Source organism: Orycteropus afer, unplaced genomic scaffold (genome assembly GCF_000298275.1).
Source record: "Orycteropus afer afer isolate SDZICR_OR568_19922 unplaced genomic scaffold, OryAfe1.0 scaffold00016, whole genome shotgun sequence".
Classification (NCBI taxonomy): Eukaryota; Metazoa; Chordata; class Mammalia; order Tubulidentata; family Orycteropodidae; genus Orycteropus; species Orycteropus afer.
Genome location: NW_006921603.1, coordinates 16,033,061 through 16,043,842, shown reverse-complemented (window position 1 = coordinate 16,043,842; position 10,782 = coordinate 16,033,061). Strand labels below are relative to the sequence as shown.

General features: G+C 34.1%; 1 non-coding gene across 1 annotated transcript; it reads right to left on the bottom strand.

Annotated features, from left to right (window-relative positions):
- Positions 1 to 6,585: 6,585 nt before the first annotated feature.
- LOC122152013 lies at positions 6,586 to 6,692 on the bottom strand. The gene has a single exon (XR_006164370.1). It is a non-coding gene; the product is annotated as a U6 spliceosomal RNA (small nuclear RNA).
- Between the last annotated feature and the right edge of the window lie 4,090 nt (positions 6,693 to 10,782).

Below are 10,782 nucleotides of genomic sequence, written 5' to 3'. Positions count from 1 at the left end.
TACATGTATAATAATAAGTGTACATGTAAGGACATTTATTAAAATCATTCCAAATAAGCTACGCTGAAAGATTACTGAGTCTGTTCCTGCTTTTATGTTGTTTGCAACCACTAGATAATTAAGGATACTTGAAAGGAATTAAAAATCTGCTTTTGCTTTCTAGTTGCAGAGAGATTTTCAGAACTCCCAGAATCTGCCTTCATGTGGCTTAGATTTTCACAAGTTCTGGAATACCCACCGGAATTTTTTTTTATTAGGATGTTAGTAGATTTTTAAAAATTCCATTGTAAGGGGTTTTATTACATGACTTGGGCTTCTTTAGGGTCTCAATAAATTGGTTCTGGGTGTGGTGGTTTGAAACAAAGACTAAGACAATCTTGTTCTTTTAAATACATCATACAATCCTCTCAATAAAAGTTTATCTTTATCCTTTAAATTCAGGAAATATGCTATGTGTGATTTCCATTTGAAAACAAACAATTGACATTTCCATGTTTGAGAGCACAACTGAGTTAATGTTTTTTATTATGAGTCAAAAAAAATTGTAAATAAATTTTTCTTAGTGACTGGTTGTAAAGATTATCTCAAGTTGGATATATTTTGTTTTCTTTATAAATATTAATATTAGCTTCTCAGCAAAACCAAACAACAACACAGTTTAAAAGCTCAACAATTAACATCTCTGTATTTTCTTCTAATTCTTATAAAAAGGCTTTTATACATTTTATAACATTGTAACCAATGAGTGTATTAGAGTTTATGTCCTGTTTTTCCTATTTACTATTATATATACTTCTACATGGAAGGTCTGGTGGCGTAGTGCCTAAGGCATTTGACTGCTAACCAGAAGGCTGGTGGTTCAAACCCACCAGCCACTTCTAGGAAGGAAGGTTGGGCAATCTACTTCCATGGTGATACCACCTTGGAAACCCAAGGAAGGGTTGCTATAAGTCAGGTCTGACTTGAAGAGAGTGAATTTCTACATCAAGATTTCTCATACTTATTTAAAATCAACATTTTAAACCACATGTAAGGATTAATCCTTTTTGAAGGCTAAGTGAATTATATATTTCACTGTAAATACACATTTTTATATCATAAAAAATGCTGAGATAAGGCATTCATTTTCATCTATGAGAAATAGTTCTATAGCAAAGCTTATGCAATCAGGAACATCTTCTCTCTGTAGACAGTCTCCTGCTAATCTTGCTGTTTGAACTATAAATTTGGTGGAAATATTCCCATATCTTTCTTTTCAGTTCTGATCTCCTTTTGCAGTTTTAATAATGGATCTTAAACTGCCTCCTAGACATATCCATTGATATGTTCTGATATTAATTAATTTTCAAAAGACACAAAATAAAAACCAAACCAAACCAGTTGTCATCAAGTCAATTCCAAGTCATGGTGACTCCATGTGTTGCAGAGTAGAACTACCCTCCTGAGGGTTTTCATGGCTGTGACCTGTCAGAAAGCAGATTGCCAGGCCTTTCTTTCAAGGTTTCTCTGGGTGAGTTTGCATTGCCAACCTTTCATTTAGTAGCCCAGCACTTAACTATTTGTACCACCCAGAAACTTCAAGACTCCTTTTAACAAAACAAAACAAAACAAAAACGAACCACTTGCTCTTCAATGTTTGTATTTTGTGTGTAACAGAAAGGAGCTCTCCATTACTTTCATACTAATCCATTCTAAACCCTAATGGAGAGGAAAGAAGTCTTTTTGAAGGAGACTAGCAGAGAAACATGTCTAAAAGTAATGTCACAAGAGGCAATCAGTATTAGGAAGAGGGTGGTTTTTCTCATGGTGATGAATGTCAAGATCTATCACTATCCTCCAGAATGGAGTCAAGAATATTATGTCTTTGTCACATGTGACATGAAGTGGCAGCAAGCATAAGGGAGCTAGGGATTTCAGGAGAGATTAAATGAAAACCAAACTCATGCTGTTGAGTTGATTCTTGCTCATAATGACCCTATATGACAGAGTAGAACTGCCCCAGAGGGTTTCTAAGGCTATAATCTTTATGGAAGTCGACTGCCACATCTTTCTCCTGTGGAGAACCTGGTGGATTTGAACAACCAGTCTTTTGGTTTGCTGATGAGTATTTAACCACTGTACATCAGGGCTTCTTAGAGTACTAAGAGAGGTAGCAAAGGAAGGAGTAAAGGAGACCAAGGAAAAGTGATTTTCAGATCTTATTCTTTTCATTCCAAATATGGTCTAACTTCTTGACTTGGCATATAGGACCCTATCTATCTTTGCAAATTAGATCCCCTGTGATATCCCTCCAGTTTCTAGGACTTGTCAAGAGTCCTGAAATAGCATAGCATGGCCTTCAGAATCAGATGGATCTGGATTTGAAACCAAACAACAGTACTTTCTAGCTATGTGACATGACAAAGTCACTTTAGCTCTCTGAGCTTCAGTTTATTAATCTGTTAAGTAAGGGTAAAAATAACAACCAGTAGGGTCTACAGGAGATGAAATGAGATGATCGTCAATGGCACAAACTCCAGTGTCAGATACATATCAATTGTCAATTAATAAACAAATCTCTATTCTCTAGTTCTAGAATTCCGATTAGGTATACATTGGGATTTCTCATCCTATCCTCCCTATTTTTTTTTTTTTTTACTATGTATATATCTTTCGCTGCTGCATTCTGGGTGATTTGTTTCAAATGTCTCATCCAAATCATTCATTTTCTCTGCAACTGTGTTATTTCGTTTTTACCTCATCTTCGTCAGCCTCTGTTTTTTATTGTGGACCTATTATATTTCCTTCAATCTGGACACTAGACGTTTGGATGATCCTAGGCAATTTTTATGTTAGTTTCTACATGTCTGCATAATTTCTATCCTGCCCTTACACAAGAACTTAGAATTTGTTTTCTTGGAGATGATTTCTGACAGGAGGAAGGATTTCTGTGCATCCAAGTTTCTAGGAAGATAGCAAGTACTCTTGATCCTTTCCCTGGGTCAGTGAGCAGATTTTTCTGGTCCCTTTTTCAAGGGAGGGTCAGCTCTTTGAGTTTAGAAGAGCTAACAACTTCAACTCTGCTGTGCAAAACAAAATCTGCTGTCCTCATCTGGACATTGGAACTCCAGATCCCAGTCCTTAGGGTTTCTACTCAAGACCATCCTCTTCTGTTACCCAACATGAGTCCCTTCAGGGTCATCTCCCAGGCTTTACAATTGCTCTGTTTCCATGATGATTTCCTTCCATTATTTTAATAGTGCTAATTTTGTGCTTTGGTTCTATTTTCTATATATTTTAACAAGAAGCAGGCCCATCCATGCTCTTATTCTCCCATGTTACCTGACATTAGTCAACATTTAACAAAGGCCATTATTATGAACTTTGATAATAATAAATATGGCATGCTTATACTTATGCTGTCTTTTCAGCCTGGAAAGGCCTTCTTTTATACATTATACAAAAAGTTTTCTTGATAAATATTTAGAGAGACGCTTGTTATCAAAGCCTAATATAAATGTCACCTTGTAACTTAGTGGAAAAGTCATGGGCTCTGGGTCAACTGGTAAAGGTTTGAACACTGTCTCTTACTAATTTGTGACTGGAGAAATTTCTTACTCTTTCTGAGCCTCAAAGATTTGTCAGTAAGTAGAGAATAACAAATGCATCTCACCCAAATCCTAACAATATTTGGCACATTGACTATGATAAGAATATGTTCAAAACAGAGAGTATAACTCTAATGCCTTGTAAAACTTTGACCTTATTTACTGTTTCCATAACATGAGCATTTTGTTAGTATCCTCAAGCGTTGTTGTGAGGATTAGTGACTTAAAATATATAAAATATGTGAAACATCATCAGCTACTTAATAGTTTCTCAATGATTATTACTATTATTGTTATGATGATGATGATGATGATGATGATGATGATGATGATGACTTGGATGGGTAGAGAGAGAGTTAATGAAAACTGTGTTCTAGCCCCGGGTCTGTAATTGGGAGTTATTGTCATTCTCAGGTTATAAGTTTCTTTGATGTGTCAAGAAAATGTGGGAAATTTTAAGTTAAACACAATGAGTTTAATAAGCAAATGTTTATCTCCATTCCCTCTCCAAACCACACTAATATGAAGTAAAGGAATATAAAAAGACAGAGACCTACAAGGCAAGAAGAATATAATAGGAAGTGACAACAGGCAGCAATGTCAGCAAAAACTTGGAATGCTGGTGGATGTGTAGTAACTGACTTAACAGACTTGAGAAGCTGAAACCTAAGCCAGCAGGGTGAAAGTCATCAAGAAGCAACAGCATTATCTGTGTAACCTCAAAAATATCAAAAAATGGAGTCACAAGTAATTTGAAGGTTTGGATGCAGGATGGTGCTAAAAAGAATAAAATTGGATGAAAGGTTTTATAAATTGCAATAAGACTATCAGTTCCCTCACTCATCACTTCAGCTAAATGATGAAGCCTCCTGGAACAGGATTTTTAAGTGGCACCAGCAAAACGAATACAAGGAAGTCAGTTTAGAATGCTGGAGTGGGCACCTTCCAATCTAGCTTCACTGGGAGCACAACACCTTCATTTAAATTTACAACCTTATGGTGTTTGAGGACTTTCTAGTCTGTCTTCTAGAACATCAAGTCCTTTGAATTCAGGTACCAGGTTTTTACAAATATATGCATTTCACCTAAAGCTTAACAGTATTTGGCACATTGATTACGATAAGAGTATGTTCAAAACAAGTAAAAAAAATAAAAACACTGCCATCAAGTCAAACCCAACTCATAGCGACCCCTCCTTGGGTTTCCGAGGCTGTATCACTATGGAAGTAGATTGCCCAACCTTCCTTCTGACGAGTGGCTGGTGGGTTTGAATTGCCAGCCTTCTGCTCAGCAGTCAAATGCCTTAGGCACTACACCACCAGAGCTCCCTGAAAACAAGCAGTATCACTCTCATTTCTTGTAAAAGTTTGTCCTTATTTAATGTTTCCATAATGTGAGTATTTGCATTAGTAAAAGTGGACATATTAGTCACTTCATACCTTTTTCCTCATTTTACTCTTTTTCACTTGCTGAGGTTTGTATTTATTCCATACAATTTTCTCTATCAAAAAATTCTCAATACTTTAAGTACACAATTCTCTAGAAATTATTCTCTTATTTATTTCACAAATATTTATTGAGGATTAATATTGTGCCAAGCCCTATGCAAGAGGCTGACACCAGTGAACAAAACAGAGATGGTTTCTAGTTTCACCAATTGATAGAAAAAAGAGATTTAAATTAAAAAATGTAAAACTAACATAATTATAACTTGTGTATAGTTATAAGTGAGAATTAAAAAGGATATTTTCTTATACATTATAGTTCCAATCTTTCTTTCTTAGAAAATTCTTTTTTCAAAAAAGTGAGTACACAGACTGGCTTTGTAAATAAAAACATAATAGTGTTCCAGCAGGTAACAGACACCCATTATCCACATAGCACTATAATCTTCTTGGTATTAATTCTTCTGTTCATAGCCACTCAGTATGTAAAATGCAGCTGGCTATGCATTATTTCTACTTGTAAACTACACAACAAAATCTCAGCTTAATTAAAACACCATAAATAGTGAGAAAAACCCAGATCCTTTGCCTTTTCTTCTCATATCAATAGGATTAGAACATTTCTCTGTCCAACTTTGCCTTCAGACCCTAATCACAAATCTCAGAAACACCAGCTAATGAGAGGTATCAGCAAGTCAGGCGGAGGGAAAGAAAAAGCCTTATTTTCCAATTATGAATGTACTGATTCATTAACACTGACTCGAGTATTTATTTTTGATTCAAGTTTTCATGGACTTGCCTTTAAACAATAGTGGCATGTGGAGTTCTGCCATCTTTCATCAATCTAGCACAAGAGTGCTATTTAAGAAACAGTAGAAAGGGAGCTGGAAAAGAGTAAAATATTCATGGCCAAAGTCAAAATTATATGGTTGTAAGCTTGTTAAAGAACCTTAATTCTTTTTACTTGCCATTGGAAAATCTCAATATGCATTAAAATAATGGTTTAGTCTACAAACTTTAAACCAGACATTAAGAAATCCAAAGTACAGAGGTCATTACCTGATTCAAGGTTACAACTTGCCTAAAGTCATGGAAAAGTTAATGGAAGTATTAATTAAAACATCAAGCTGCAATAGTTTAAATATTAACTCTGACATTATTCCTCAGTATTTATGACTGTACCAAATAAATTTTTAAGCCTACATCTCTTTAGTGATGCAGCACTGGATATATAGTCATGCTTTTAATAGAAAGAATCAGATTACCATAGTTAACCATTTGTCATTGTTTAAGTAATCCTCTCAAATGAACTGTTTTCCTTAATTTAAATTCTTTTAGAACTTGGAGGAATAATTTATATGACTACTTAGCATACATCAGTGATTTACATACCACCCTCAGGAATTTTGTTCATTTCCACATATCAATTGTACTGCTATTTTTTCTTCATATTTGTGTTTAAATAGACTCACTTTATTTTACTTAACTCTGACATAAGTAATTATATAGTTGAAACCAAGATATTGGTATGATTGTTTTTTTTTTTTTTTCTTAAAAATATGGAACGCTTCATGAATTTGTGTGTCATCCTTGTGTAGGGGCCATGCTAATCTTCTCTGTATAGTTCCAATTTTAGTATATGTGCTGCCAAAACGAGCACTGATTATTGTATTTTTCCAAATAAACATTGAAACAAAACACAGAATACAGTCTCCGTAATTGTTGTTAATTGGGATATTAGTTTAAAAGCTACAAGAGTGATTTAAAAATTGTAATAATTGTTTGTTATAGCATAACTTAGCCTGTATTACTTGATGGGATATGTAAAAACATACATTAATACTTGTATATGACCCCATCAGTTCTGCATTCAATTTCCCCTCAAACTCCTTAATTATTCCCAAATTACAATTATATAGAATGAGAATCCAAGGAGACTAGCAGAAAGTAGCAGTTTGGAGGCAGAGACTTCAGTAGCTGCATGGAGCTGGGGAGAAAGTTTGAAGTTCAAGTTCTGCCAAGTTACAGGGGTTTGATAAACATGTCAGTCTTTCCAATAAAACTTCAGAAAACTATACATTAATAGTAAGTCCAGGACTAAGGACTCCACTCCAGAGTTAAATGCAAAACAGAAATAAATCCACTTTATAAAAACCTAAAACAAGCCTCCATAAGATCAATGTGATCATTCCAATAACTTCACAACCAGGAAATTGACTCTCTTTAGAAGAAGGACATGAAATACTGGATCCTGCAACCAATAATTCCAGGATAAAATAACATATTATCACACATTTGAAGAACCAGAAAAATGAAAATATCAATCCAAGAGAAAGCACAGTCAAGAAAAGGAGATCTACAGATGACCTTAGACATTAGCTTTGGGACAAAGATTTTAAAACAGCATTATAAATAGGCTAAGAGATTTGAAAGAAAAAAAATGGGCAGAATAGGTGAACGGATGGGAAATTCCAGCAAGAAAATGAAAACTACAAAAGAATCAAGGTGAAATTCTAGAATTGAAAAATACAGTATCAAAAATAAAATTGACTTTCAGAATAAGGGATCAGTCAACTTGAAGATAGATCAATAGAAATTATCTAAACTGAAGAATAAAGAAAAAGCATTGAAAAGGTTAAGCAAACTTCTATGACTTGTGAGACAATATCAAGCTGACTGACATACATGAAAAAAGGAGAGAGTATGAGAGACTTATTTTTTGCAAAGAATTATTATTTTAAAATTTCTCTAATTTATGCAAAATACATGAACTCACAGATTCAAGTAACTCAAAGAACTCCTAAAAGGTTAAATACAAAATTTCACATTTAAGCAAATCTTAGTCAAACTGCTAAGATACAAAGGTAAAAAAAAAAAAAAATGTAAACAGTCAAAGAAAATGATATTGTACACATAGTGGACCAGTATTAAAACTGATATCTGATTCTCACAAAAAAAGGGAAAAAAAAAAGAGGCCATAATACAGCAGAATGACATCTTTAAATTGTTGGGAAAAAAATTGATCAACTTAGCATTCTATATCCAATAAAAATATCCTTCTACAATGAAGAAAAAGTAAAAAAAAAAAAAAAAAAAAAAATCCAGATGAAAGAATGCTGAGGTGATTTATGTTCATTAAATGTTAAAGGAAGTTCTAACGCTGAGAGAAAATTATACTAAGCAGAGATTTGGAACTTCAGAAAGTTTTGAGAAGCACCACAAATGGTAAATATGTAGGTACATAAAACTTATGACCTTTTTCTTCTCTTGAATCCTTTAAGGACAATGAAAAGTTTAACAATAGTGGTACATTGTGGGATTTCATAACATATATGAAAGTAAAATATATAACAATGATAAAACACAGAGAGAAAGGAGAATGTATTCTATTTTAAGATGTAGTATATAAGAAGTGGTATGATACTATTTCACAGTAGACTGTGGAAAGTTAATATAATACAATAAATATAATTTCTAGAGCAATCACTGAAAAGTTAGTATAAAGCAGTATAGCTAAAAAACTAATAAAACAGATAAAATAAAATACTAAAATATACTTAATGAATTCAAAGAAAATAGAAAAAGATAAAAACAGATGGGATGAATAGAAAAGAAATAGCAAGATTTAAGACCAACCATATCAATAATTTAGTGAAATGGAAATGGATTAACATTCCAATTAAAAGAGAGATTTTCAGACTAGATAAAAAACACAAAATCTAATGCTGTTTACAAGAGAAGTACTTTAAAAATAAAGATATAATTAGTTTAAAAGTAAAAGAATGAAAAAAAAAATGTATGATGAAAATGCTAAGCCCAAGAAAGCTGGTATGCCTATGCTAACATATGTTATATTAACATAAGAAAAAATAGACTTCAAAATAAAGAGTATTGGCAGAAAGAAAGAAGAGTATTTTATAATGATATAAAAGTCAATTCAAGACATAGCAAACCTAAATATGTATATATCTTATCATGAAGATGGAGGTGAAACAAAATATATCAGAACTGATAGAGAAATAGATAAAATTATAATTATAGATGGAGATTTTAATACTCCCCTTCCAGTAATTGATATTAAAAGTAAACCAAAAACAGAGAAAGAAAGAAAAAATCACAGTGTTACAACAGCCGACATGATCTAACTGACACTTAGAGACATTACATACAATGCATGCAATATATACATTATTTTCAAGTGCACATGGCACATTTACAAAGACAGATCACTCAAATGTCCATTTGTCTTACTGTGGTGGCTTGTGTGTTGCTGTGAGGCTGGAGACTATGCTACCGGTGTTTCAAATACAGCAGTGTCACCAATGGTGGACAGGCTTCAATGGAGCTTCCAGACTAAGACAGACTTGGAAGAAGGAAGGGGCTATCCACTTCTCAAAGAATTGGCCAGTGAAAACCTTATGAACAGCAGTGAAACACTGTCTGATATATTACTGGAAAACTTTATGAATAGCCCTGAAACATTGTTCCATACAGTGCCAGAAGATGAGCCCCTTAAGTCGGAAGGCACTCAAAACATGACTGGTGAAGAGTTGCCTCCTCAGAGTAGAGCTGACCTTAATGACATGGATGGAGTAAAGATTTTGGAGCTTCCATTTGCTGATGTGGCATGACTCAAAATGGGAAGAAACAGCTGCAAAAATCCATTGATAACTGGAACATGGAATGTATGAAGTATGAATATAGGAAAATTGGAAGTTTTAAAAAATGAAATGGAATGCATAAAGATGGATATCCTGGGCATTAGTAAGCTGAAATGGACTAGTGTTGGCCATTTTTAATCAGACAACCACATGATTTACAATGCTGGGAATGATAAGTTGAAGAGGAATGGCATGGCATTCATTGCCACAAAGAATGTTTCAAGATCTATCCTGAAGTACAATGCAGTCGGTGATAGGATAATATCCATATGCCTATGAGGAAGACCAGTTGCCAACCACCAAAGCCAAAGATGATGAAATTGAAGGTTTATAGCGACGTCTGCAGTCTGAAATTGACCAAACATGCAATCAAGATGTGTTGATTATCACTGGTGACTGAAATGCAAAAGTTGGAAATGAAGAATCACTGATAGTTGGAAAAGATGGACTCGGTGATAGAAATGACTCAAGATCGCATGACAGAATTTTGCAAGACCAACAACTTGTTCATTGAAAATACCTTTTTTCAACAACACAAACAGTGGCTATTCACATGGACTTCACCAAATGGAGTACACAGGAGTAAGACTGACTATATCTGTGACAAGAAGCCCAGTATCTTCAGCCAAAACAATGCCAGGAGCTGACTGTGGAACAGACCATCAGTTGCTCACATGCAAGTTCAAGTTGAAGCTGAACACTATTTAAAGAAGTCCATGAGAACCAAAATATGACCTTGATTATATTCCTCCTGAATTTAGAGACCATCTAAAGAATAGATTTGATACATTGAACACCAATGACCAAAAACCAGATGAGCTGTGGGATGAAATCAAGAATATCATTCATGAAGAAAGAAAAAGGTCATTAAAAAGACAGGAAAGGAAGAAAAGACCACAATAGATGTCAGAAGAGACTCTGAAACTTGCCCTTGAATGGAGAGTAGCTAAAGCAAATGGAAGAAATGACAAGATAAAAGAGCAGAACAGAAGTTTTCAAAGAGCAGTTCGAGAAGACAAAGTCGATTATTGTAATGAAATGTGCAATGACCTGGAGTTAGAAAGCCTAAAGGGAAGAAAACACTCAGAA